General features: G+C 35.4%; 1 pseudogene across 1 annotated transcript; it reads right to left on the bottom strand.

The window, feature by feature from the left end:
• Positions 1-400: 400 nt before the first annotated feature.
• Positions 401-26,758, bottom strand: LOC146896729 (uncharacterized; annotated as a pseudogene). The gene is made up of 28 exons (XR_015023835.1): positions 26,553-26,758; positions 24,988-25,068; positions 22,154-22,291; positions 19,097-19,207; positions 18,955-19,005; positions 18,755-18,855; positions 18,321-18,414; positions 16,781-16,912; positions 16,347-16,604; positions 16,169-16,247; positions 15,494-15,585; positions 15,305-15,388; positions 14,456-14,530; positions 14,214-14,243; positions 13,524-13,619; positions 11,343-11,572; positions 8,743-11,007; position 8,551; positions 5,277-6,509; positions 5,091-5,167; positions 4,899-4,979; positions 3,498-3,569; positions 3,312-3,417; positions 3,095-3,149; positions 2,836-2,964; positions 2,626-2,743; positions 1,525-1,607; positions 401-1,349 (listed from the first exon to the last, which is right to left on the bottom strand). The product of XR_015023835.1 is annotated as an uncharacterized LOC146896729 (transcript).
• Positions 26,759-27,708: the final 950 nt, after the last annotated feature.

Below are 27,708 nucleotides of genomic sequence, written 5' to 3'. Positions count from 1 at the left end.
GGTAAAGTTGTTGTCATGTGACCGTAAGGTCACGGGTTCAAGTCCCTGGAAACAGCCTCTTGTGTAAAAACAGGTAAGGCCGCGTACAATACACCAAATGGTGGGACCCCTTCCCGGACCTGCGTATGCGGGAGCTTCGTGCACCGGGTTGCCCTTTTATGTTAAGAAAGAAAACTTCTAGGTAGAGCTTAAATAAAATTTTCGTATGTTAAGAAAGAAAAAACTGTTGTAAATCAGTGTATTGATTAAAAAAAAAAAAAAAAAAAAAAAAAAACTATATCCAGTTAAAATTACACTTTTAATTCTAAATATTTTTATATATTTCTTGTTGGTTTTTATCTTAAATTGTATCTCAAAATAAAATGTTAACTGATGGATAGAACAGGATAGAGTAAAATGATTAAATTTTAAAGATGAAATTATAATAGAAATGATAACTTATCATATGTCCACCAAACAAGCTGTCTCAAGATCAAATTTCAAATTATTACAAATTTAAGGGATTAATGAATCAAAGAGCAAAATCATTTAAGTTATTATAGCTGAAGGGCTGCCGTTTCATCCCTGTATGCAGCCATGTGAAGCATCTATTGGTCATTGGCCTATCATCAACAATATTGTACATAAATTAGTGATACAGTTCACTAGCATATAGTGTAGCCATCTATAAGAATCTACAACAACACTGTTCAACAAGTAGCAGACCCAAAGAGAAGTTCTCCAATCTCCATGGTTGGTTCTGCATAGAATTTTCCAAGCTCGAGTACATTCCTAACGAAAGGTTTTTTGTTTTGCTCGGACAATACAGCTACAGTTCTCGGTGCCTGTATATGTACATATACAAATGAAGACGACCTAATTGAAGTGCATAAGATCCCTTTTCACAAGCTATCATTGTTTCCTAGTGCATAAGATCCCTTCTCAAAAGCTATCAATGTTTCCTTTCCCACTTCCCTTCACGCCTGTTCTCTCTTTCTCTACGTTCACCAAGTTGCCTTGACTTACTTCCCCTTGAACTATGTCTTTGTGACCCATACCCACCAGATTGGCCATCAAATGCTGATACCAATTCTGGATCTCCAATGCTGCCAGTATCCCCCGAATCCCTGCTTCCATCAACATTCTCTTCATTTATGCTGCCAGTGTCATCCTGTCGGTCACGTGACTGTAAGATGGTTGGCATCTGGCCTGAAAACGTCCGCGAGCCAGAAAGAACTATAGTTGGTGAGGATACCATTGATGAATTGGTGGAAGGAATTTCAGGCTGTAAGCTTCCAGGGCCAACTCTAGTGCTCCCTTCATTACCGGATCTTCCATTATCTCTTTCTCGAAATCTATCCCTAGGTCGACTACAAATAAGAAACCCACAAAACCATGTTAGCAAAGATAAAGAAAACGAAACGCAAGAAATAACATCCATCATTTCCAAGAAAATTGGAAAACAAATATATTTGTAACCAGAACATTCATAGCAAGGACATCTTTTCTTAGCAGATTCGTAAAGGGAACTAATTAACAGTCTACCTATTGTGAGTGGAGGAAGAAAAGTCACGCCGAGATGGCCGAATTCCTGATTCTGCTTGCTCTATTTCACGCTGAAGGTCCCTCTGCATATAAATGAAGAGGTATTATTTCAAAAACTGTGAAGTAGGAAAAAATTAACTATTTTTAAAGCTTTTAGGGGGAAAAATAAAATGCAACTATGTTATTGTTATCAACTTAAAGATGCTGCAGAGAGAAGGTAGAAATTTAATAAATATATATCATAAAGAAACCTCCTGGAAGTAGCAAGGAGTATGGTATACGTCATGATAGGGCCCTTGCAGGAATGTCATGCCCTAATGGATTGTAATGATTGCTGGAACAACTCCACATTCCAAAATGGGAGATTGATATGATAAATGTATCATACAATGGCACAAATTGCTGGCTTGTTGCTATGTTTGCCACCTGTCATTGGTCTCTTCTTTAACTTGACTCAATAAATCCTTCTCCCATAGTGATTTAGAAGAGGGAATTTGTATATTGAGCAACCGACTCGGTTTATTGCTCACAAGGAACCCATCATTGTGTGCAAACTCTGTCATTCTCTAGGTGGCTTAAAGTAGTATCCGCTAGCTTTGTTTTTATTTCTTTAGCATTATTGGTAAAGCAATGGCATCACTCATAGTTAAGTCGATCATTCTATTCTATATTGAGTTAAAGGGGCAAGCAAGCACTGAGTGTAAATTTATTTTACACTGACAACAAATAAGAACTCACCACCTTGCGACTTTCAACAAACAATTTAAAAATATAATTTAAGGAGTGCGATGAATTCTCACTGGATGTCAGTGCAAAACTAATTTACACCGACAATCCATGCCCTTCAAACTCTTCTCTATTAAAATTGTTAGAAAATATCTTCTATTCAGGAAAACATCCACTTTAGGGAACCATACATTTGCTGAAAACATCCACTCAATTATGCCTGGAACTACACCTAGCTTGAGTAGTAGCATTTGAACACAGGATTAGTAATTTTTAATGAGCCAGGCTTGTACTAGTAGTGCAACAATTGCACTAGGTTTTTGAAATTAGTATTAAACACAATTGAGAATAAATTCCTGTTTTATGTGTGATTACCTGTGTTTGTCTCTCCTTCTCCATATCAAGATTGTGACGCAGTTCCCTTGTTTTAGCACGCTCTATTTCTAATAACTTTTGTCTTTCCATCTCTTTCTCCATTTCAGCCACTCTCTCCCTATTTATTTATAGGACAATGCTCAGTTTACCAGTACAAAAAAGAAATACAACATGAAAGAAGAAGTAAAATCCTCAACAAGGAGCTAATACCTATCAAGTTCCTGCAGAATCTCTGCTTCCCGTAAAGCTGCTTCTTCCAAATACTTTTGACGGTCATGTCTCATAAGTAATTTCTTTTGCCTGCGAGCTAGGATATCTTCTTTAAGTTTTGACTTTTCGCTGATATCAACAAAAGTAAAACAAGTTTTCAAACACTTCATACTTACAGACTTACAAATACTCTAAGTGTATAAAGCACAAAGTTAGCATTCTCTTCCAAATGGAAAAGGAGAAATTTATAATTACTTACAGGGTACGAATGCACTCTTTGATTTGCTGAAGCCTTGAAACATCCTTTCCGCTGGCTGTGAAAGTTCACTTTTAGAAAAAATAGGCAAATTGGAAGAGGGGTAGGGCACTCTCAGCAACTAAAGAGTTGTAAACGTTTCCATATTACCCCCAAAAAACTGTACGAAAGTGTCTACCTTAGTTACAAAAAACTTCATTTGTGAGAAGAAAGAACTTACAGGGTAGGCTTGGAATTTGATTCCAATTTTTAGAATCCTCCTTTCGTCCTGGAATTGCACGTTCCTTCTGTACAATGTCTAGTTCCAACTCAGCCTCCTCTAGGTCCTAGAAAATATTAAAATATATGTAACTAATATGATTAGATTTAAAAATAATAAATTGTCAGGGTTAATAACCACTTGTACCATATCATCTTGGTTAATTTTTGTTGAGAATACATCAAAGTATGAGTGAACCGCTGTTAAGTTGCCAAGGACCTGTAGCAAATCATTATGTTAAAACATGATGAAATCAAATGTCACAGAAATTTAGGCAATGAAGGACACGCAAAATGTATGACATGACAACTGAAAACTAGTAATGTTTCAAGGGATGATCATATATGAAATAAACCAAATTAAGTATCCATATGCTGAAAGAGAAAGGTTCTAATTAAGTTTTTGAAGCTGTTCTGTTATTGTACGAAGACAAAGACCATCACTGTCAACTATCAAAGCATTCATGAGCCTTCGGCTATCAGCAAATGCTTTTGGCAGACCTGGTATATGATCTGAGTTATGATACCAGAGCCTCTATGATCATGTGGTCTTGGGTTTAAAATTTCCTTCATAAATAATTTTTCATGGGTGTAAGAAAGTAGCTCAGATAGAAGGGATCACATCCAATCCATTGTTTCAACCAATCATCTTTAACTCTGGAAAAGTTTATCAATATCAACTACATAGTAGTAAACTGTCGGATAGTTCTAGTATGTAAGTAAACTGTAATTAATCTGGTGGCCATTAGCTCCCACCATGGCAAGGCCCAGGGAAGGGTGGGATCCATTGGGTCTATTGTAGGCAACCGTATCTAGAATTTGAAAGAGGCTGACTCCATGACTTGAACCAGTGACTTCCTAGTCACATGGCAGCATCTCCGATCATTGCAAAAAGGCTCCTTTTTGCATTTTTATTTAGCAAAAGATCTTCCCAACAAAGTAAAAATGAAAAATCTATCCGGTAAGGCAAAACAAAAGGCAACATGACTTGAACCAGTGACTTCCTAGTCACATGGCATGGCAGCATCTCCAATCATTGCAAAAAGGCTCCCTTTTGCATTTTTATTTAGCATAAGATCTTCCCAACAAAGAAGAATGAAAAATCTATCCGGTAGGGCAAAACAAAAGGCAACATTTTCTACAAGTCCACACGAGACATTTACATTAAACAGACGTTTGACTGAAATGAAAACAATAGCAGTGAAAATTAATTGTACATCAAATTTAAAAGTCTTCGATATCATTTTTGTTGAGCCTTAGCAAGCATAAGAACTGCAAATACAAGTAAGCAAAAATATATCGTAATTAACACAAGAAGTGTGTCTATTCACTTGGGAGTCTACATTCCTAGTCTAAATATATCGTAATGAACTAATCAGAAGCCATACACCAACATAAGTTCACATGTGACCTCATGTTGATGCGCATCAGAAACAAAATAGAGCTGTGATGACAAATATGCTGCATGTATAAAATATCGGACTTCAACGCAAAAAAAATGGATTTCCTCAAATTTGAAAAGATGATGTGATGGTTTTGAGCATATCACCTGGAGCACAGATTCACGCGTGCTAGCAAAATCTGGGTCATACTGCTTTGAAGAATTTGACGAAAGTACTTCTTTCAGGGCCTTACACAAGTATAATTTAGGAATTTGTTATGGGACAGGAACAAGCAAAAAATAATAAATTATGCTTTATCTTTATTTGGTATGAGTGACTAGTTTCATTGTAGAAAATACCTCTTTGGTCTCATCTCCATCTCTCAATCTACATAGAACTTGACAAGTCCTCTTTTCGAGGTCTCCAAGCTTACCATCTAGAAAAGAAATAGAAACCAAAATTTTAAAGTTAAAAAGCATGCAGAACAGTCCAAAATTATAATATGACCATTTCATACTTATATGACAAGGATGAAAGATGTATACCATATTTTGTAGACGCTAAAGTTTCAACACTTCCCCATACATTTTGAGGAATCAGAGAAATATCTTCAGGTGGTGAACAAAGACAGGCATAAGCAATAAGTGCTAACGAAAGTTGAAGGATAGAACCATCATGTGATGGTTGTGCGTTACGCAAACAGCAAATGCTGTCAGCAGCCACAAGAAAAGATTGTATGTGATGGCGCTCAGCAAATGGTATATAATTTGAAAGAAGAGCCATTGCATGAACCCTTATTTGTAATGATGTATCAGATGATGCCAGCACAACAACCTCATCCCAAGTATTTGAAACTAACTGAGATAGAACATAATCAGGAACAGATAAAACTAACTTATTTGGAACAAAGTCGGTGCAAATTCTAGAATTTATCAGTGATCTTTCACCATTGATACACTGGCCAAGAAGTCTTCCCAAATGTTTAACTGCTATAATACGCTGTTCAGGTTCTGCATGTCCCAGGAATGTACAAAATAGATCTGTGAGAGGAACCTCACTTTCTCGACTGTTATAGATGCCTCTGGCAATCAAATAAGACAGCCATTTATCACTCTGCAAACGCCACGAGATTTTAGGTGCATTGCAAGCAACTTTCTTTATGGCAGAACATATAATACCTAACACATTATCCAGGGAAAAGCTATAGGGTATTCCAAGTAGACAATCAAGAATCAAACAAGAAACTTCCCAGCATCTGCTTTCTTGGAGGACGGTGATCAATTCAGAGAGGCCTTGAACACCAATTCTCCAATGAAGAGAGAAGAGATCAGATGATTTGGCCAGTGAAGAATCTTGATCATCATCTTCAAATTTATGAAATTTTGAAGAAACCGACGTCAAACATTTTGAGAAGACAAAACACTCTGCTGATGATATTGTCAGTTTTCTACTTATCTGATAATGAAGATTCCAGCAGCGCTCAATAGCTGGAGTAAGCTCAGATATGAGAACCTCTATGTCTTTAGAAAACCCTTCCAAATCTTCAGAAGCTAAACGACAATGATCATCATCGGCAACATCAGAATTGTTGTTATGTTCTACATCATGGACATCATTCTCAAATGAAAGGTGACAGATATCACTAAGAAACCATGGATTTGGTAAGTCATCATCAGAAAGCCCACCAACATTCACACGAGGAAAAGGGGGCAATTGAAGAGGAATAACACCAAATTCTGTTAATGCATTCACTAATAGTAATTTGCAATTATCCATAACTGTTGAAAAACATATGGGTGATAATTGTCTGTTATATAATTATGAAGAAAAAAAGGGCTCCTTTTATAGGAGAGAAAATGCAAAGTCAGCTCCTTTATTTTTGGAGTAATATAACGACTCTTAAACAAGAAAATAAAATAATACTAAATAAAAAATATTTCAACACCCCCTCAAGTTTGGTGCATAGATGTCAATCATGCCCAACTTGCTGATCAAGTATTCAAATGTTGTTCTTCCCAAGCTTTTGGTCAATATATCAGCGGTCTGTTGATTGGAAGGGACAAATGGCAAGCAGAGAGTACCGTAGTCTATCTTTTCTTTGATGAAATGACGATCGATCTCAATATGTTTTGTACGATCATGTTGAACCGGATTATGAGCTATGCTTATCGCTGCCTTGTTGTCACAGTACAATTTCAATGGAAGTTCTACCTCTATCTTCAGTTCTTTTAGAACTCTGAGAATCCACATACCTTCACAAATTCCTTGGGCCATTGCTCTAAACTCAGCTTCAGCACTACTTCTTGCAACTACTCCTTGTTTTTTGCTTCTCCAAGTCACTAGGTTCCCCCACACATATGTGCAATAACCTGAAGTTGATTTTCTATCAATAACGGACCCTGCCCAATCTGCATCAGTGAATATTGTCACATCTTTATCGTTGGTCTTCTTGAAGAGTAACCCTTTTCCAGGAGTTGCTTTTAAGTATCTCAAGATTCTGTGCACAGCTTCAAGATGTTCTTCATATGGTGCATGCATGAATTGACTCACAACACTAACAGAGAAAGCAATGTCCGGACGAGTATGAGCCAAATATATTAATTTTCCAACCAACCTCTCGATATCTTCCAGTGTCAATCTGGTGTGTCCCCTTTCTCCCAAAGTTTGGCACTTTGGTCCATCGGTGTGTCAGCCGGCTTACAACCACTCATACCGTCTCTTGTAGGAGATCAAGAACATATTTTCTCGAGAAACAACAATTCCTTTCTTTGACCTTGCTACTTCCATGCCAAGGAAATACTTGAGGGGACCCAAGTCTTTGATTTCAAAATCTGCTGCTAAGTTTCTTTTTAATCTCTCCATTTCTATCTCATCATTACCCGTAAGAATAATATCATCAACATAGACTATCAAAACAGTTATCATTCCATTTTGACCTGACTTTGTGAATAAAGTATGATCTGCTTGTCCTTGAGTATATTCCTGTTTCTTCACAGACTGAGTAAACTTTTCAAACCAAGCTCTCGGAGATTGTTTCAGCCCGTACAAGGACTTTTTAGTTTACACACCTGTGACCCAAAACTTTCTTCAAAACCTGGAGGACAATCCATGTATACTTCTTCTTCTAAATCACCATTGAGAAAGGCATTCTTGACATCTAGCTGATGGAGAGGCCAGTCTAAGTTAGCAGCAAGGGATAAGAGTATTCTGATTGTGTTAAGCTTTGCAACAGGAGCAAAGGTCTCGAGTAATCTATGCCATAGGTTTGTGTGAATCCTTTTGCAACCAATCGAGCTTTGTACCTTCCGATTGATCCATCAGAATTGTACTTTATTGTGAACACCCACTTACATCCCACAGTTCTTTTACCTGCTGGCAGAGTTGTGGCATTCCAAGTTTTATTCTTTTCAAGAGCTTTCATCTCCTCAAAAACAGCTTCCTTCCACTTTGGAATTTCTAGAGCCTCCTGTACATTCTTAGGAATTTTGACACTAGATAGATTAGAAGTAAATGCAGCAAAAGAGGGAGACAAGTTTGAATATGAAACAAAGTTAGACAAGGGGTGCCTAGTACATGTCCTACCTGGCTTCCTAAAGGCTATGGGAACATTAAGATCAGTATATTGTTTCCTAAGTTCTATGGGGACATCAAGGTCGGTATATAGAGAATTAGGATCAAGGAGAGATTTACCTGTCTGAATTGTTGTTGTTAGTGCCGCCGCCGCGACCTCCGGGAGGGGGTGGTGGTGTTTGTGTAGGGTCCACCATAGTTTGGATCGGTCGGGTCGAAAGAAAGAACGGGTCGTCAGAAAAACCTAACCCTAACAGAGCTCTCGATACCATGTTGAAAAACATATGGGTGATAATTGTCTGTTATATAATTATGAAGAAAAAAAGGGCTCCTTTTATAGGAGAGAAAATGCAAAGTCAGCTCCTTTATTTTAGGAGTAATATAACGACTCTTAAACAAGAAAATAAAATAATACTAAATAAAAAATATTTCAACAATAACACATTGAAATGCACTGAGATAATCATAGAAAGAAGTTGTTGGCTCTGAATCAACAAAGTTCACCAAACTTAATAAAGACTTCAAAAAGTCCCTTCTAAATTGAATAGATAAGTCAGGGAAAATTGAAGCCAAAATAAAAATACCATGCGCTACATTGTATTCTTTATCTTCAGGATTACGTTCAGTATCATTCTTCTGTTTAATTTTACTGAAAAGAACATTAAAGCATAATTCCTCGAAGTTCAGACAGGAATCACCTTCCAATAACTTTTCATCATGAGAGACCTTGGACAAAGAATACGAAACAATTGGCTTCAACAAACGCAACACAGAATCAAGGAATGGTACATCACAGTAAGAAGAACTTGAAAGTGACACAAGCACATGCACTAGTTTAGGTGTCTCAGGAACCATGGCCTCCATGTGCTCAACTATAATAGCTTCAAGTATATAAAGGATTATTGTTCTGGCATTCTTCGCATTATAACCTTCCAAATTATCACTACTACTTGAAGAAGTGAAAGAAAATGGCCACGAACACAGCTCAGAAAGCCAACACAAAACATCAGGCACAAGAGCGGAAGATACAGATCTCAGCTGCAAACCAACAGCCTCTAAAATGGCTTCTCCAAAAGATTCAAATTTCCCTTTCAAATTTGGAAAGAACTTCCAGAGTTCAGGGTAGACTGCAGAAAAAGATTGTTCTACATGATTTTGGTTGCCTAGCTCAAATTCTTTCTTGGTTGAGGAACTATGTTCGCCCCGTGAATCTTCAATTTTAACCTCTTCATACTTTTTATTGATCACATTATCAACAACAGCAAGATCATCAGCAAAAATGGAAAGTAAATATGTCAGCTGAGACAAATCAGATGCAAGGAAAATTTGGTCTTTCATATATTGTTTGGCATTACGAGATACTGCCATCCACCCTAGAAATCGAACCAAAGGGTACACAGAACAAGAAAAATGAGAAATTCTCTGCATCCATGCTGAAGGGGGATTAAATTTCCACAGAGGTAGCTATTTCGGTTGCTAGTACCAAAAATTTCCTCTTCACCTCCATTGCTTGAAGCAATAACCAATTGTTGTAACAGTAACCAACGTCGCTCTACCCTGTGTGTTCTTTCTTGTGCCAAATGCAAATTACCTTCTTTCGGCTCATGATGAAAAGATGTCAGCATCTTGTTCAAGTCTTCCGCATATTTTAAAATGATATCAATCACACTTTCTGGAGGGCAAAATAGTTTAGTGCCAGTGTGCAAATAATACACAAGGCTTTGCAGGAGAATTTCATGCACTGAAATTTGGTCTCTCTGTAACCGTTGGATCAAAAAATTACAGATTAGAGCTTGGTTTTGTCGAACTAAGGTTAAAGCATCTGCATTTTGCTCATCAGGAGAAGATATTTTGATAACCTTTTCACCAAAACCTTCAGCGCAATAAGGACCACCTTCACCATCAGATACTCTTAAATGATACTTCTTATCCAATTCTGCAGCCTCAAGCAAAATTTGAAAAACAAGTTTATCTCTTTTTCTCTCTATATGTGCTATTGTTTCTAAGTTAGGTTTATTTTTTCCAAATGTCCCTTTTGCATCCACAATAGCATGAGAATGGATAGTTTTACCTTCCTTTATGTTCAAAAGGTCTGTAAGTTTTGAAGAAGCTCCGATAGACAACATGAAATAAGGGTTTACATGGCATTCTGCTGCCAACAGAAAAGCATCAATTGCAGCATCATGGGTTTCCAGAGTGATGTCATTCTGAGAATGCAAATCCAAAGCCAAGCGTCTAAACTCAGAAGCACGAAGATCACAATCATGATAGTTTAAAAGTTGAAAATAGTCTGCCTGCAGGTTGAAGTATTCAAAACCAAGGCCGGAATCTATGACAACATTAGAGAGAAAACGATGGGTGGAATGTTTATCAACCACATGTTTGAATTCCAATGTGTGAGAAACAGAGCTATTATGGTTAGGAACATTAGAATTGTTTCTCAATGAAATACCCTGCAATTCTGGCGGAGCAAAAAGCAAATTACGGTCTTCAACAAAATCAGATCTTCCCGCTGTTTCTGGTACCTCCGTTTTCCCATCAGACTCATCTTGACTATTGAACTTGGAAAAAGCACCTCCACCATTAACCCCAGAGGAAAGAGGTGAAACAGATGCCGTTTCATGTTCATTTGGTCTCAAAACAGATTTGCAGAGGTCAACATCAGGCGGCAGTAACATGTGGGGTTCCAGTATCGAGAGAAGCACACTGCAGACAAAAGTAAAAGTGTAAAACAACAAAAAAAATTAACTAGGTTCTGACAAATTGTCATGTTTTACCAGATACCTCTGACGAAGGACAACAAACATGTAACACTAGTTTCAAGTAATCATTTAACATTAATTATAATAATCAAATAAACATCCAAATGCATTTTGTTTTGGCATCGAATATTTAACTAAATTATGATTCAGTCCCAGTCTAGTTAGAAACTGAAAGATGAACATAAAATAAGTATTTCATTGGATATATAAATGAAAGAGTAAACTGCAAAGTGATCCCAAAAATAAATAATTTAGCTGACACGTGACACCATTAATTACCTAGGAGCCACAGACCCATGTCTCCATTCTGATTCCAAAGAAGGCAGAACAGCTGGCTTGTGTACTGCAGCACGGATGATATTTAGAGCAATCATACAATTGTGCTCTTGCTTTTCTGGAAATGAAGAAGATAGATCTCCAAAAGCTATTTTGCTTTTTGATACAGCAATAGCAGGATCAAGAAAAGGCTCCAGCATCTCCACAAGAAAGAGGATTCTGTGTTTAACTTCCTGTAAAGGCACAATAAAAAGAATCAAAATCATTTGACTCACTTCTTTGTTTGTTTGGAAAATTGAAGGTGCCGTCATAACAAATGAAGAGCTCAATCAATTGATCTCCTGCAAATTGATAAAGCTGCAACATGAAGATAATGAAATGTAACAAGACACCATTTGTTTACCTGTTAGATATATAAACTCCTTACACAACTAAAGTTAGTCTAAGAAAAACTAAATGAAAACCCTCTGCAGAATCAAAGGGCGTTGTATTAGGGGAAAAAATGGGATGACAAAACTCCTTATATATCTGTTAGAAACCAGGTATTTCATTACAAAGAATGGGGAAATTCTCTCCGGAATACAACCATAGTTCCCAATCCGAGATACCGGCACAGAACAGCCGTCCTTAAAACTAAAATAGCATGCAGCGAGATGGCAGCTATCTGAATTATTATTTTACAAATATATGTATTCATGCTTCATTCTTTTTCCTCCTGTCTTTAATTTAAGTCACCTCAACCATCTTCACTCACTGAACACCAATCTTAAACTTTCTCAAACAAAGTCTTTAAAGAATAAAATTGTTTTGAAGATATAAATCAAGAATTAGATAATCGGGATATACCAAAAATATCCCCAAAAGAGTTATACAAAGCAGATGGATTTTTCTTCCACAAATCTGATTATGTAATTAGAACTGCAGAACAAAAACTAAAACTAAAGTCTGATGAAGAAATTCATCTGCTCTCTACAAAATGCATCAAAGAACACAAAAACAAAAAGTATAACTACTTACACAGGAAGTATTCAAGTAGGATTAAGACCCCTTAGAAGAGGTTCTCTATCCGCAGCAGTACTCCTCTGTTTAAGAGACATAAGACATAATTGTTTGTGATTCTCTTTTAGGAACGGTAGAATCCAGCCTAGGTCATCGACCAATCTTTTTTTAATTGTTTTCCAGACATAATTGTTTTCCAATCTTTATTTGATTATTAGTTTATTTTTTATTGTGTTCTTTAGTTGATTATTAGTTTATTTTCACAATTCTCTCTTTTTTTCTTTTTTTTTTATGTAAAAGTTATATTTTTTATGAGATCATTGTTGGTTACAACTATTTATTCTGAAAGAGTAAGTGGTTGAAAGCCCAATTTATTTGATAGTGATCTTTAAGTAATACTTATTCTGCATTGGGCCTCCAGGGCCCAAAACTTATCTTTTACTCTCTAAACCTAGCTTCAAAACATGAGGCAGCAAATGCAGAAAACACACATAAGCTTCTGCCAAACACAACATAACAAACCCCAGAGTACAAGCAGATTTGGCCGGAAAACAAAGCTATTTATCGTTGGAAAGTTTAGATTTGGCCATCAACAGTGACAAATCATCTTCGAATTTTTCATTCTCTCCTCCAGTGCGGGGCCGGTGCGCCACGAAATGCGTGAAATGTGAGGGGACGTCGTGACTCAATTCCACTCCGCAGTGCTATGGGTTAGGGTGGCTACCCCCGCATCGTTCCCCCATATAGCGCCATGAAATGCCGCTATTAACAACCTATAATACAACTATGCACTACTTCGAGAGTCTGCGCTCTGCACCTCCCTAACCCACAAGGCCCCAATTATTTCTTAAATGGCTAGATGTTTTTCCTCTCCTTATCTTAAGTGGGGTGCTGTCTCGGGTGATGGTTTTTGCTTTTGCTGTTGTTATTGCTGTTTCTTGGCAGTGATAGGTTTAGTGTTTTAGCCCCTAGTGGGCTGAATCTTTTTAGCACTCTGTTCTAGTCGCTTATATACGGTGCCGCTGTTGTATTGATTCCCTATTGCTTGCCCTGTTATGTTTGTGTGTGTGTGTGTGTGTGGTGGTGGTGGTGGGGGGTGTGGGCTTCCGTTAATATAAATATGCTGATTCAAAAAACAATGTACATAGAAAGTGAAAAGAAAAAGCACTCATATGAAGCAAGTACCTTATATTTTCCCAATATGTCATCCACATGCCCAGAAAGAGCTAGCACAATATACTTCAAGGCAGCACGAGCACGAATGAGTGAATTGTGAGCATCCTAATAGACATGGAAGAATCAACAATAATAAGCAACTGGGAAAAAATACAAGGCAAGGGAAGTATGTAGTGCACAATACAGGAGCAATGTGTTCTAACATGTAGAGCATGAATAGTGTCTAAGTTTATTGCATATAAGCTAACCACTAGCATGTAAGTATAGTAAGAATAGCTGTGATACTCTTATGCTCCCTACCCAATTTATTCTAATGCCCTTGTGTCATATAGTGGCAAGTAATCGTGAACATTAACTCAAGCAGTTGTTAAGCTACAGACATTGCCTTAATTGCAGGGACAAATTGTCATTTCACTGGAGAGAAAAATTTATCTAAAGACATCACCATTCACTTTCCCAATTCAAACTACCAATATACTCCAACTTGAGAGGAAGTGTTAGGAAGCATGTGAATAGTATCTAGATTCATTGTAAACAGACTAACTAATTCATGTATTTAAGGTACTTAGAATACTTATTATCTTTGTATATATTTACTTTTCATCTATATAATTTTCACTATGTCATGGAGCTTAACACATGGATTTCATGTTGTAAAAAAAAAAAAACACAAAATACAAGCAAGAGAAATAAACAAACCTGGATTATGCCTAAAAGATCCTCCAAAAGCTCCAGAGCCAGATCAACGTATTCAAAATACGCCCGCAGATCAGGAATCAGACAAGTTTGAATAATAATTAATGACTAGACAAAACTTCATTCATGCCTCTCTGCTTTCTACATCAACTTAGATATAAAAAAACTTCAAGTAAAAGCAAAATTTATCAGGGTTGAAACATCTATAAAATATCTCAAAACATGTGAATCAGGTTCTAGCATACCTTTGCAATCACTTGAGTAACCCATGGTGCTAGTACACCAGAGCATAGATCAATCAGCACACAAGCAGCCCTAGCCTACACAGAAATATATGGCTGAATCAGCTGCAAATCCAAGATAAATTATTTTACGTAGAACCTGAAATTCAGTGTGATACTTTTAACAACCTTTCCCCCTCAACATTATATGTATTATCACAGATATCAATTAGTCTATTAATGTTACCTCTAAAGTCTCATTTACTCCAGTCGTTTGTCTTCTAATTCAAATAAAACGAATTGATCTCATGACCCTTCTAGAGTTTTTCTATACATATTCTTTTCGAATTTCTAAATCATACATTGAATAGCATTCTTTTCCATCTTGATAAAGCCATTTGCAAGTCTAAAGCTCTCTCCTAAGTCAAGCCTATGATTTGTAAAATGGTTTTTCTAATAATCAAAATACAAATTATTTTTATTCAAGGAAAAGAAAGAAAGAAAAACGCAGAATAAAGACTATGTGCAGGTTCACTGGCCACATAAGTTCCTTCATCTAGTGTGTGGTATTTGTGATGTTTGTTCAAATTTCATGCCTCGTATTCTTACATCGTTCTGATTTAGGTTAAGATTAGGCGAATGGTTCAATGTGGTATAGAGCAAATAGTCTGTGTAAAGGGTATTTTGCAAACATATGCATCAAAGGATTGTGCATTATAACTACCATCATAACAATTTTCTTCTTTTATCTGTAGAAATTTTTTCCAACCTCTAATGAACTCTTTCTGCATCAGTTGACATAAGACGCGATACAATTATGCAAATAACAAATCAAGCATAACACAGCATAAAAGAAATAGCTGGTTTACTAACGTGAGATGGTGAATACGAAGATAGATAACCAGCACAAGCGTGAAGAAGGGAGCGATAGGTAGATGATGTTGCGGTAGCAACAATCTGCACACATTAAACATAAGCAGGATAATTATGTTTGAAGACACCAAAAGGAACCCATTAAAAACATCTACATAGTTGGGTCTATGAAAGCTTTTCAAATATAACCTGAGATAAAGCCTGTTGTACAATAGGCTGATTCCACTGAGAAAAAGAGTCATCCACAGCATCAAAAGAATTGCTCAACAATGGGCGTAAAGCTATCAAAAGTTCAACAGAGCAAAAATCAAACATCATATAATGTGGTTTTAATAAAAGAAATAATAGAAGCGATGCAATTTTAAGAATAAGAAAAGTGAAGATCCTGATATTTGTTCCTTCATGTAAAATAAAAATTTATAGGAAAATAATCAAGTTCCCTGATTAAGAACTACATTGTTTAAACAACATACCACCCTAGTGGAACTAACAACTACTCAATACATTTCCATAATTCCATTTTTAGAGCACTCTAGTCAGATGAGCAAAAAACCCTCATGTTCACATATTAATGACTTGGAAGCAGTGCAGGCAATATTAATTTAAGAGAAAAGTTGGAAAAAATCATCAATGTCACGTTGAAAAAGCAAAATAACACTTATTCTGGAACATTTTTTACTGTTAAAACGACAGTTATTTTTGAATGGAGAGACTAATTTGAAAAAACAATCATTTTCATAAAAAGGGCTAGGATGGACAATTCAATTACAAAAAGTCTCAGTGCAGTATAATGATAACAAAGTGACTTCATTATATTGTGACCCAGTTACAGAACCCAAGAGCAGTTTAGTAGTAAAACTCAACCTGGCAGCAGAGCTTGTACAAGCGGTAGCACAGCCCAAAATTCCGAAACTCTCTCGGCCATCTTGCTGCAAAGAACAGGCTGTAAACTGCAGATTGTTAAACAATGTGCATAAAAGACTGCAAAGTTTGACAATAAAATTGACACAAGGGAATTATATAACATTTGATTGCAACGAACCTGAGCTGCGCAAGAATAAAGAACGTGTAAGATCCCTTCTTCCACCGCCCCAAAATCTAGTACATTAAGATAGCTACAATCCCATTGCTCATCTAGCATTTTGAACTCTTCACCAAACAGGTTTGAGTAATCAACTGAGGTACAAGGACTAGTAAGTTCCAATTTTGATTTCTCCTCCAAAGGGGTAATAACTTCATTTTGAGGGTATGATACTTGCTCAGGACCGGGATCAATGAGTTTCAGAATGATTCTAGATGACTGGAATGAAGGAAATATATAAAGTAAAACACATTGGCAAGAACAAGTTGTGCACACGTAGTCAGACAAAAAATAAAAAAGATAGACATTTCCCTGGTAAATTAAAATTTAAAAAGAAATTGAGATTAATTATAAAGAAAAATGAGAGAGAGAGAGAGAGAGAGAGAGAGAGATACCATCCTACAAACAGAGCCCAGATCAGAATCTTTGTAAGCCTTTCTCAGCAGCATAAAAATTGTATCTGGACGGAAAACCATGGAACGATATGCAGACAAATTGAAAGACGGAGCACTTCGTGATCTCCTTGGCTGTGTTAAAAAATAAAAAAAAACAGAGGAGGAGGTGAGCATCCAGGCAGAAAGACATCCACTTAAAGTACATACATAAAAAGAAAATAGATGGTTATTAGTAGCTTATGATACATGCAAGTCATAACTCGATTTGATACAAAATTGTTCCCAACTGATATGAGTCCCTAGTAACTATCTATTTTGGACATGAATCACATCTAAAATCTTGATTCAGTATGATGAATCTCGCTACATTATAATGAACAATTATCTAAACTAAGTGTAGCCAGCCACTATTTTTTGTCAATTTTGTATAGTCAACCTTTTTTCCTTCGTCATTTTTTTGGATTTTGAATAATCCTTTGTCACTTGATCTATGACTTGAATCTTAAATTTTTGAGGTTCATATGTATCAGCTTATAACTTAGCTAGGTTACTTGTTTTTACTTAAAAATGTCATATTCTTATTAGTAATGTATCTTACGATTCATGATTTCGAAAATAGTTCTTCCGATTCACGATATGAAATTCGATTTGATAAGCATGAACACAAGTACAAAAAATATTGACAGGATAAAGAAGTCAAAACAAATAAAAGAGAAACCTAGTCCTATGATGTTATTGCCATGTCAAAGTTTAGGAATTCTTATGAAGCCCTGAGACACTTTGATACGATATGAGACGAATACGAGGATGCAGTAAGTTCTTCAAAATTAAAGATACAATACGGCACAGATGCATTAAAACAAATTTATAGACTATACATATTTAATATAAACGCAATAATGCTTAATATTTCTAAAGGCGCTGATCTTTTATAAGCTATGTATGCAGATGATGATCACAACTTGCAAAAATATACTTGTGGTCATAACAAAACAGCATAGACACATGTTTCTCTTATCTATATAAAAAATATCTTTGTAATCAATGTCATAAAATATCTATATAAAAAGCATAGACACCTGTTTAAATAAGTCTTTATTTATTCCTTACTTTTTAACTACTAAATGTATCATTTTCATCTCTCCATTCTCATCATCCAAAAAAGTATAGCTTCTATGTCTAATTCACCAACAAACAACTATTCCAATTCAAGAAGTCGGCCATCGCCATCATGAAATGGATCATGTACATCTCCCCTAAAGAACAAGTATGTACAAAACATTTTAATACGTATTTTTAAAGTGGCGTCCTAAACTGTTGAAGAGATATCCCAAAGAGGTAAGGATTGTCAAAGCCTTACAAAGACTACTTTGGCCATATCTCTAGTCAATGCGGGACTTGAACAAACTCACTCACATCGAGTAAATGCATTTCGGTATTCAATGCATTTAGGTATTCAATGTGAACACCAAACATTCAAATGGTATGGGGAGACACATAAAATAGTATATCAGAGAAATAAAAAGGTAGTGGAAGCTACCTCAAAGTTAGAGGAAACAGTTAGGGCTGGTGACAGTTGACTACTTCTATAGACTTCGGGGTCGGTAATATTGCCTGGATGCTTTGAAGTAGTCCTGTAATTACACAAATAGTTTGTAGTAAAGCAAATAAGGATAGGAAAATAGTCAATGCACTCACAAAAACAATGACCCCAAATCAAGTTTAAAACACACAAAAACAAAAAACATGAACCAACACCTACACTCATTACTCATCATGTTTGTATACAACAGAATATTTAATTGCTAAAAGTAATAAACATACATATCATTAGTCAAAAACATACATGTCTTTAGTCAAGAATAGCAAACCAAAATCAGGAATTATTAACAAAGCAAATCAAAACCAAATAAAACTTCCCACCAGTGACAAATAATTGGATCATGAAGAGGATATAATAAAAAGCAAACAAACCTTTCATTTGCCACATGAAGAATAGGATAAAAAGGACCCGCTAGCATGGCAAGAAACCGTAGGTTAGATTCAGGATTATCTGGAAAGCTTGCAAGGTCTGTCTGCAGTTTTATATACAATGCTGAATGGCATAAAAAAGGGAAAGCCAAAAAAAGGTAGAATTATAAATGAAGTAACTAAAGTAAATTGCCCGTGTTTACCTCAAGTTGTGAAAGAAATACTAGCAACCGATTTGTCATGTCTTGCAGCAACTACAAACAAAACATCAGAAAGGAACCCCGATAATAACAGAAGAAATAAATTACATCATAAGCATGGTGATGGCAGCTAAATGTAATCAACCTGGAGATGTGTATCATGTGGATCCTGCTTATGAGATAGAATGTGTGGTAGCAAGTAATTAACAACTGGTTGAAATTCAGCTTCCAGCCCAGCCACAGAAACTCCTATTAGCTGCAAGAGAAGAAGGTAAAAACAAGTTCAACAATGACAAATTACAACATTTGGAACACCTTTGTATGTAAAAGAAATAGTATTAGAAATAGAAAACTACAAAAATGGAGGATAAGAAATACTTGGAATAGATGAATAGAACTAAAACGAAGACAGAGAAACAAATGTCATATAAAACTAAACAATGTAAAAGAGCTGTCCAGGATCAGAAGAACAGAAGAATCATTTCAAGTGCTTTGGAGGAGTGTACAGTACAAAATTTTGTCAATATGAATTTCATGAGAAGTTTTATCGCGTACACCGTTTCTAGTTGTGAGGTAGGATATAGTACAAGGCATTTTCAATAAAATGATCATGGAATTTTAGGTGTGTGATAGAAACTGATATCAAAATATAAATTAATAGTAATATTACAATCGAATCCCAAGAAATTTGAGAGTCTTGATTCTCTCCCCTCCAGGAATTCGAGCTTGGTCTCTCCCTACCAATCCTTTATCCAAATAACCGAATGCCCCTATTTTCCTCTGCATCTTTGTTTATAATACTAACTCCCTATAGCAGTTACATAAAAGTTACTGCAGATAGCAGTTACCGCACATGTAACAGTTACTAATTTATAATATATTCAATAAACAATTTACTAGTATTATAACTTCTTCCTTTAGGAGTCCTGTTACTAATAGTGTGCGTCACTTTTGAGTCATCAGAGGAATTTAAAGAGCAGCTCAGCATTGATTTGCTTCAAATGTGAAGGCATTATGTCGTATGTCGAGTCTCCCTCAGCCCAACTCTTCTTTTTATCATTTTATGAAATTAAATTTCTAAGTAAAAAAGCAATAAAAGTTTCAGAAGGAGAAGATATTCGTGTGCACAGAAAGTACAACATGATATGCCACTTGAAAGAAAAAAAGGGCTTAGCCAAGATAAGGGCCAGTTACCCATGAATACCCTTGCCTTACAAGCTTCCTGCATTACTACTTGTATCTTTCAAGAATCCACTCCGGGTTGCCAAAATAATTTAAAATTAAACAAGACTATAATTGATAATGAGAAACTGCCTTTGGTCATGTGTGGACGAGAAAAGGAGGGAAATTCAATTTAGTAGGATGGAAGTTCATTCCAGCCCAACAAAAAGTGGGTTTTGGTCAAGGGAACTTGGTGCGTACAAAATATTACTTTCTCTGGAAAATGCTATGGCATTTCATCCTCTAGATTTCTCTGCCTGATGGCAACATGCATATTTTAATGGTTGACACCAGAGCGGTGGAGTTACAACCTTACCATGTTGACTATATGGCAGTTTGTGGCAAGACCCAAAATTCCACAATTTTGGCTGCCTTATGGCGGAAAAGCCTGACATATCGGCGAGATCAAAACCCGCCACACCATACCACTGCGAGATCAAAACCCGCCACACCATACCACCATGGTGCCGCTTATATTCACCCCCATCTCACGCAAGCCTCAGAAAATTTATTTGTAGAGAATGTGTTCATTTGGATGATATTTTGGGTGTTCAAAATCAATTATGTGATGAGTAGAATTGATTATAACATAAGTGAAATTATTTACATATTCTGTTAAGTAGAATTAATCTAGGTGTGAAACACACCAAATATCCAAGTCTGAACACATGCCAAGATTTATAGTTCAAAAGTGATTCTATTTAATCATCACAAAAGAATCACTTCTAAGTTCTAACTCACTTTTGAAATATGATTCCCAAACAGAAATCAATTTCTTCAATATTGATTCTTTCAGAATCATTTATTTCAACAGCAATATTTCAAAAATGAATTCTGTGAAAATCAAAAACAAACTAACCCTATCTTGTTTTATTCTTCTTTTCATTATCCTCCACTAAGCTTCCTTACAGCACTAGAGACTAGAGATCCAAAATCTATTGGAATTTCAATTTCCCCCAAAACTTGAGTGATAAGTGATGAAAATACAGGGAAAAGGATGGAATCATGGAAAAGAGAGAAGGCATTACTCTGAATAACTGACATTTGAATGATTAGTTGCATCAAAAAAATTAACCTAATTCTCCTAGTCATACTAATATTCCAGGTCAACATACACCTTTATAGCTAGCACAGGTCCAGCCAAATGACAACTGACATAATCAAACTGCAAACAAAAAACTACTCAAATATAATTGAAATTTCATTCTGTTGAAATTAAAGGGATTTAGATATAGGAGGGAAATTAAAGGGTTTTAGATATAGAAGGAAAGGAGAATTGAGATCAAATACACCGAAATAAATAATTACTTGATATGAGATTGTATGTTGCATAGACAAATTGCTAATCCCTATTTAGTTAATACTGGACTCATTATCCTGATTATAAAAAGACCGAAATCATGAAATGTAAGGAAACATGAAACCAATTCTAGGAGGTAATCTAAGATGGCTATATCCACTATAAGACTTAGGGTGTGTTTGGATGGAGGGTTTAGGAGGGGAGGGGAGGGCATACTATTCTTTTTTAAATTATACACACCATAAAATGTTTTTTTTAAATGAATTAGGTGTGATTGGTATATTATATGATCATTTAACATGTTATTTCAATTTTTTTAAATATCAAATATTTTTCAAAATATATACTCAGCCCTTCCTCTTCCGAAACAGGCTTGGGGTAACAAAATGGTGGTGGACAAATCTGAGGTGGGTAAAATTGATTCTAATGGAAACAAATCCATAGCTTTTGTGTTGCAAAAATCAATTGAGTGTGGAACTCACGCAATTCTTTATATTTACACGCCTACATTTAGGCTCTTATCAAGAAGCTTGATACTTTCAAAATCATAAATGTCTTACTATCTTATTAACCACATGAACTGAAGTAAATGTACAAAAAAATCTAACATTACAGTTACTATAGGATTTCAGAACAATGACAACTGATGAAGAATAAAAATGGAAAAGAAATAACTGTTACCTGAACAAAGAAAATAGCAATGGGATTTCCACGCAAACAAGATATTCTCACATATTGACATGGAGTGTAATTTGTAGGGTAGGTCATGTCACGTCTGGGTGCTTCACAACGTGGGCGAACTTTTTGAAATGTCTCTGGCTGGCAAGCAAATAAGAACCATTAAAGCATGCACCACAATACTATCCATCTTGGAAAATGCATAATTAAAGAATACACAAGTCATATCTAATTGAAGAGGAAAAAAAATAATCAACATAGCATCATTTGCAAAAAAGTAATGTTGGCGCACAGATTGACATTATTAAGTTACCACATCTTTATTACAAACTGAAAAGAATTACTCAACATTGTGTATATAACAAAATGGCATCCACATCAAGTGTATTTATTCTTCACAATCAATAATTCATTAATCTTTATTTAATAAACACAACTTTTAAAAACCATAAATGACCTGTCTCTCAAGAAAGAATTCAAGAAACATGCATTCTTTTGACAATATCATGAGTCAGTAAAACAACAGGAGCCTATACCAAGTGTATTCAGAAACCCGGAATAAAAGACAATGAACGGACTTCTTACGTTCTAATCAGATTAAAAATACTGAAGTTTAAACCAAAACACAAACATCAAAAAATTAATTATAGAAATTATCATTTATTCTATCCAATGTTACCAACGGAGACCACCATTTTTGTTTTTAGAAGATATAATGTCCAAAAAGGGGGTAAAGACCAGTTGTCACGTCAAAAAGCTCAATTTCGTAGAATTTGTGTATTCTCTCAACAATAATCAGTCCAAAAAGTATGACGGACTGCCATACAACTCCCCTTTATAAAGCATTGACAGGAAGTCAAAAATGGTTCTGAAAATATTTGATAGTTGATTGAGACACTTAAAATAAGTTCTATAAACTACACATCCACAAACCTTGTGTTAACAATCCAGATACAAAATAGAGAAAGATAGATAACAACAAAGGCGGCTAGGGTTTCATTAGAATAACGCTTAACATTACAAAAGGTTATAACACAATATATAATATAAAACCTATGGACTCTAGCTTACTAATATAAAGGCCCAATAACTTAAGCCCAATACTTTATTATTTAACATCTACCCTCAAGCTCACAATGAGTCAACAAGAAGCATTGTGAGTTTGTCAAACAAAATACGAAAAACATACTAAATAATATAAAGTTCTAACACTACCCCTCAAGCTGAAGCTTACTAAGCTTTAAGCTTGTTACAAATTAACCCAGAAAAATAAATCAAATCAGCTGTCAGCAAAACCAATGGAGAGAGCAGCAACCAACTAAAGTGAGTTATCTTTGTAGAGAGAGCAGCAAAAATCATCACCATCCAAACAATAGAACCAGCAGAGAGAAGCAGCCATACATAAGAACCAATAGAGAAGCAACCAAAGAATCATCAAAAGTGGGAGAAGTGCAATCAGAAGAATCAAAAGGGGAGAAGTGCAATGCAACGAGAAGAACCAAAAGGGGGAGAAGTGCAATCAATCAGAAGAATCAAAGGAAGGAGAAGTGCAATCAATCAAAAGAATCAAAGGAGGGAGAAGTGCAATCAATCAGAAGAATCAAAGGAGGGAGAAATGCAATCAATCGAAGAATCAAAGGAGGGAGAAGTGCAATCAATCAAAAGAATCAAAAGGGGAAGAAGTGCAATGCAATCAATCAGAAGAATCCATAAGGGGAGAAGCGATCAAATCAATCAAAAGGGAGGAAGAAACCAAATTGTGAGTACTCGACTCACCAAACAACCAAAGTTTGAGCACTTGACCCACCAAATAAACCAACTGTGAGTATTATCTTACTCACCCAACAACCAAACATATTGAACCAAACGAAACTAAATCAAACTGAACCAAACTAAACTAAACCAAGACAAATTGAAGAACCAAACTAAACCCACAAATAGAAAACTAGACTCAAACAAATAAATCAAAAATTGAGACTGGTCCGAACACAAACTCAAACAAACGAAACACACACGGCAGCCCCAAAGACATAGACTCAATCAAAGCAATAAATTTATGACACCAACTAAATCAAAATCAACATAACTACATATCAAGAACAACCACTTTGTGGCCACCAAAAAACAAAAGACACAAGACACTCACACCTCCTCAAACCACATCACGTTAACTAGCATTTCCCACTCACCAATTGCTATAAAGAATTCCTCCAACAATTGTTAAAAGAAAGGAAACCGAACCAATAAAATTTCGAACCAATAAATCTTTCCAAACAGTACCTTCAAAATAAACAATAATTCCAATAGTTTCATCATAATTGATGAAAGAAGGACCAACAAATGGTGGGACACAAGATCGAAACAATATTGCACCGTCAAACCAACGAGAACCAACAAAACATTACGAATCGAGTAACATAGAGACATAACAATGACAGACAAACAAATCTCACAAGAGCCAAATAAAACTGACTGAATCAAAGCCAACAAAAATCGACAGAATCACCAAATCCAACAAAAGTATGTTGAACGAAACACACTATTTTTTTCTTAGCAACGGAGACAAACAGTGCAAACACGTTCCCAAACATTTGGAAACTCGACAATGGAAGCGGCAACCAGTTCAAGGCGGATCGAACCATGCTCTTGATGCCATGTTAACAATCCAGATACAAAATAGAGAAAGATAGATAACAACAAAGGCGGCTAGGGTTTCATTAGAATAACGCTTAACATTACAAAAGGTTATAACACAATATATAATATAAAACCTATGGACTCTAGCTTACTAATATAAAGACCCAATAACTTAAGCCCAATACTTTATTATTTAACACCTTGTACCGTAAGCCCACTGCAATTTCCCACTCGAGCACCGACTTGTTATAAATCCGTATGTGCGACAACAAACAAGGCTCCTACATCAAAGAAAACAACACAAATACAATTCAAGCACACAAAATAAAATAAAAAACATAATAAATACTATTTAATTAATCATATTAATCCTGCACGGTCAGATAAACTCTTTTCAACTCCACCATACTATATTGTCAAAACTTGTCACTTGCAAAAAACCTATAGTTCTATCTCAGCTTATTAAAATTTGATTCATCATGATAGCATACCAAAGTAGATTCAACCTTCTCAACTTCACCACTTTATGAACACCAGCAAAGTAACTGTAATTCAAGTAAAAATGATATATTCCAGATAATCCATTTTGAATACTATCACAGTTTATTAAAACTTGATTATCATATTTCAGCATGATATAATGTAGGGTTAAATATGTTTTTAGTCCCTACAAAATATGAGTTTTCAAGTTTAAAAGGGCAACCCGGTGCACCGAAGCTCCCGCATACGTAGGGTCCGGAAGGGGTCCCACCATTTGGTGTATTGTACGCAACCTTACCCCGTTTTTACACAAGAGGCTGTTTCCAGACTTGAACCCGTGACCTTACAAGTCACATGACAACAACTTTACCAGCTTGCGCCAAGGTTACCCCTCAAAAAATTTTACCGGTAATTTTAGTCCTTGAATAGTCCCTATTTTGAAAACGTTTTACAAAAATGGATACTTTTGTTCCTCCAAAATAGTCCCTATAAAAAACAAATAGGGACTAAAAGTGAATAAAAAAAAATTAGGGACTAAACTTAAAAACTTATAATTTTGCAGGGATAAAAACATATTTAACCCTGTAATATATATCACATTATTATACTGACATCAAGTACTCCAAAAAAAAAAAAATAATAATAATATACACCACATTAAATTCAACCTTCTCAACTTTGCCACTCTATCCACACTAGCAAAATAACTATAACTCAAGTATAATTGATATATTCCGAAAAATCTATTCAGAATACTCTTAGTTAATTCAAATTTAATTATCATATTTCAACATGATATCATTAAAAAAAAACTTCACCAATCTATTAACACTTGCAAATTAACTTTAACTATAATTAAAGTGAAAACGTTGTATTGTACCAAAAAAAAAAAAAAGTGAAAACGTTGTATTCCAGAGAATCGATTCAGAACACTCTCAGTTAATTCAAACTTCATTATCATATTTCAACGTAATATCACATATATCAAAGCAACACTTGCAACAAAAAAAAAAAAAAAACTAAAATCACAGTTCCAAAAACTGAATTAACTTAATTTAAAACACTTAAACCGATTAATAATACTGAATTTGAAGTATAGAGTAAAAAAATCCAAAAAATAAAGCAAGAAACCTAAAATCACAGTTCGAGAAACTTCATTAACTTAATTAAAAAAATCAAAATCGATTTAAAAAATTTCAGCACGAACACTGGAAGTAAAGTAAAATTCAATAACCTAAGTACTAATTTCAAAAATAAAAAAGCGAATGAAAGAGAAGCGAATTACATTGAGTTCGAGTAGAATCCATTCTTTGGTGTTGGTGGCGGTGGACCAGTGAGAACGGAGGTCGGAGTCGAGAACGTTGATAGCTTTCTGCGACGGAGATTCTCTGGACATGGCTTTGACCTTGAACTGAAGTGGCTTTACGCGAGGCTCTAACTCCACCTCCATTTTTTTCTTCTTCCTCTTCGATCAATCACATTTACAACACTGTCTCTGTTTGAGTTTACACGCACGCTTTTATATTACACCGCGAAGTAGTCGTGGACTAGATATGAAATGAGGTGGAGTTTAGCATGGGAAAGGAGAATTGCTTCCCACCATGGGAAAGTTTTTTTTGACGATGAGATTAAAGAGGAACACATAATTTATGATAGTCTGTCAACACCATATCATACATCAACAATGATTTTTTTCTTTCTTTCTTGGCTTAATTGCATTTTTGGTCCTGCTATTTTAACTTAATTGCAATTTTAGTCCCCCAATTTCTAAAACCACTATTTTGGTCCCCCTATTATACATTTTTTGGGATTGTTTTAGTCCCCGTCAATTTTAGTGATTTGTCGCCCTCATTAATGATGTGGCACCGACATGTCATATGTGTATTGGCTTTCTCATTTTCCATGTCATTTATAATAATTAATTTACATACATTAAAAAAACTAATTGATTAATTATTAAAAATAAAGAAAATAATTAAAATATAAAAAGGAATGGAATTCTATTGAGGAACTAGGAACCCTAAATCCCTAATTGCTAAAAGCCTTAATCTTCATTCATATTCCTCCTTATTTTCAAATCAAAAGAGTTCGAATTCCTCATCCCCTCTTTCGTTTTTGAATTCATTGAAGATCTAGCATGATTATTTTTGTGCAATTTTTCAAGGAGCAATGCAACTTTCCACCGAAACTATTGTTTAGCAATATCAATATCCAAAGTTCAAGTAATGATCCCATTGAGGATGGAACTTCACCGTACAAAGTATTGTCACTCAAATCTTGAGACTCCAATATTTTCATATGTTTTTAATAATCGGTGGAGTTTTCTTATTAATTGATTGTTTGTGTGCAATTTATTCACCGTATTGTTTGTACATAAAAAATAAGCGAGCTTCGAAAATTTGTTACAAGACAACTTTAGCAATGATTCATATTGAAAAAAT

The sequence above is a fragment of the Medicago sativa genome, chromosome 8, assembly GCF_051527215.1.
Source record: "Medicago sativa cultivar Bolivia chromosome 8, Bolivia_mono, whole genome shotgun sequence".
Lineage (NCBI taxonomy): Eukaryota > Viridiplantae > Streptophyta > Magnoliopsida > Fabales > Fabaceae > Medicago > Medicago sativa.
Note: the sequence above shows the minus strand (reverse complement) of the source record. Positions and strands in the feature narration are given on the sequence as shown.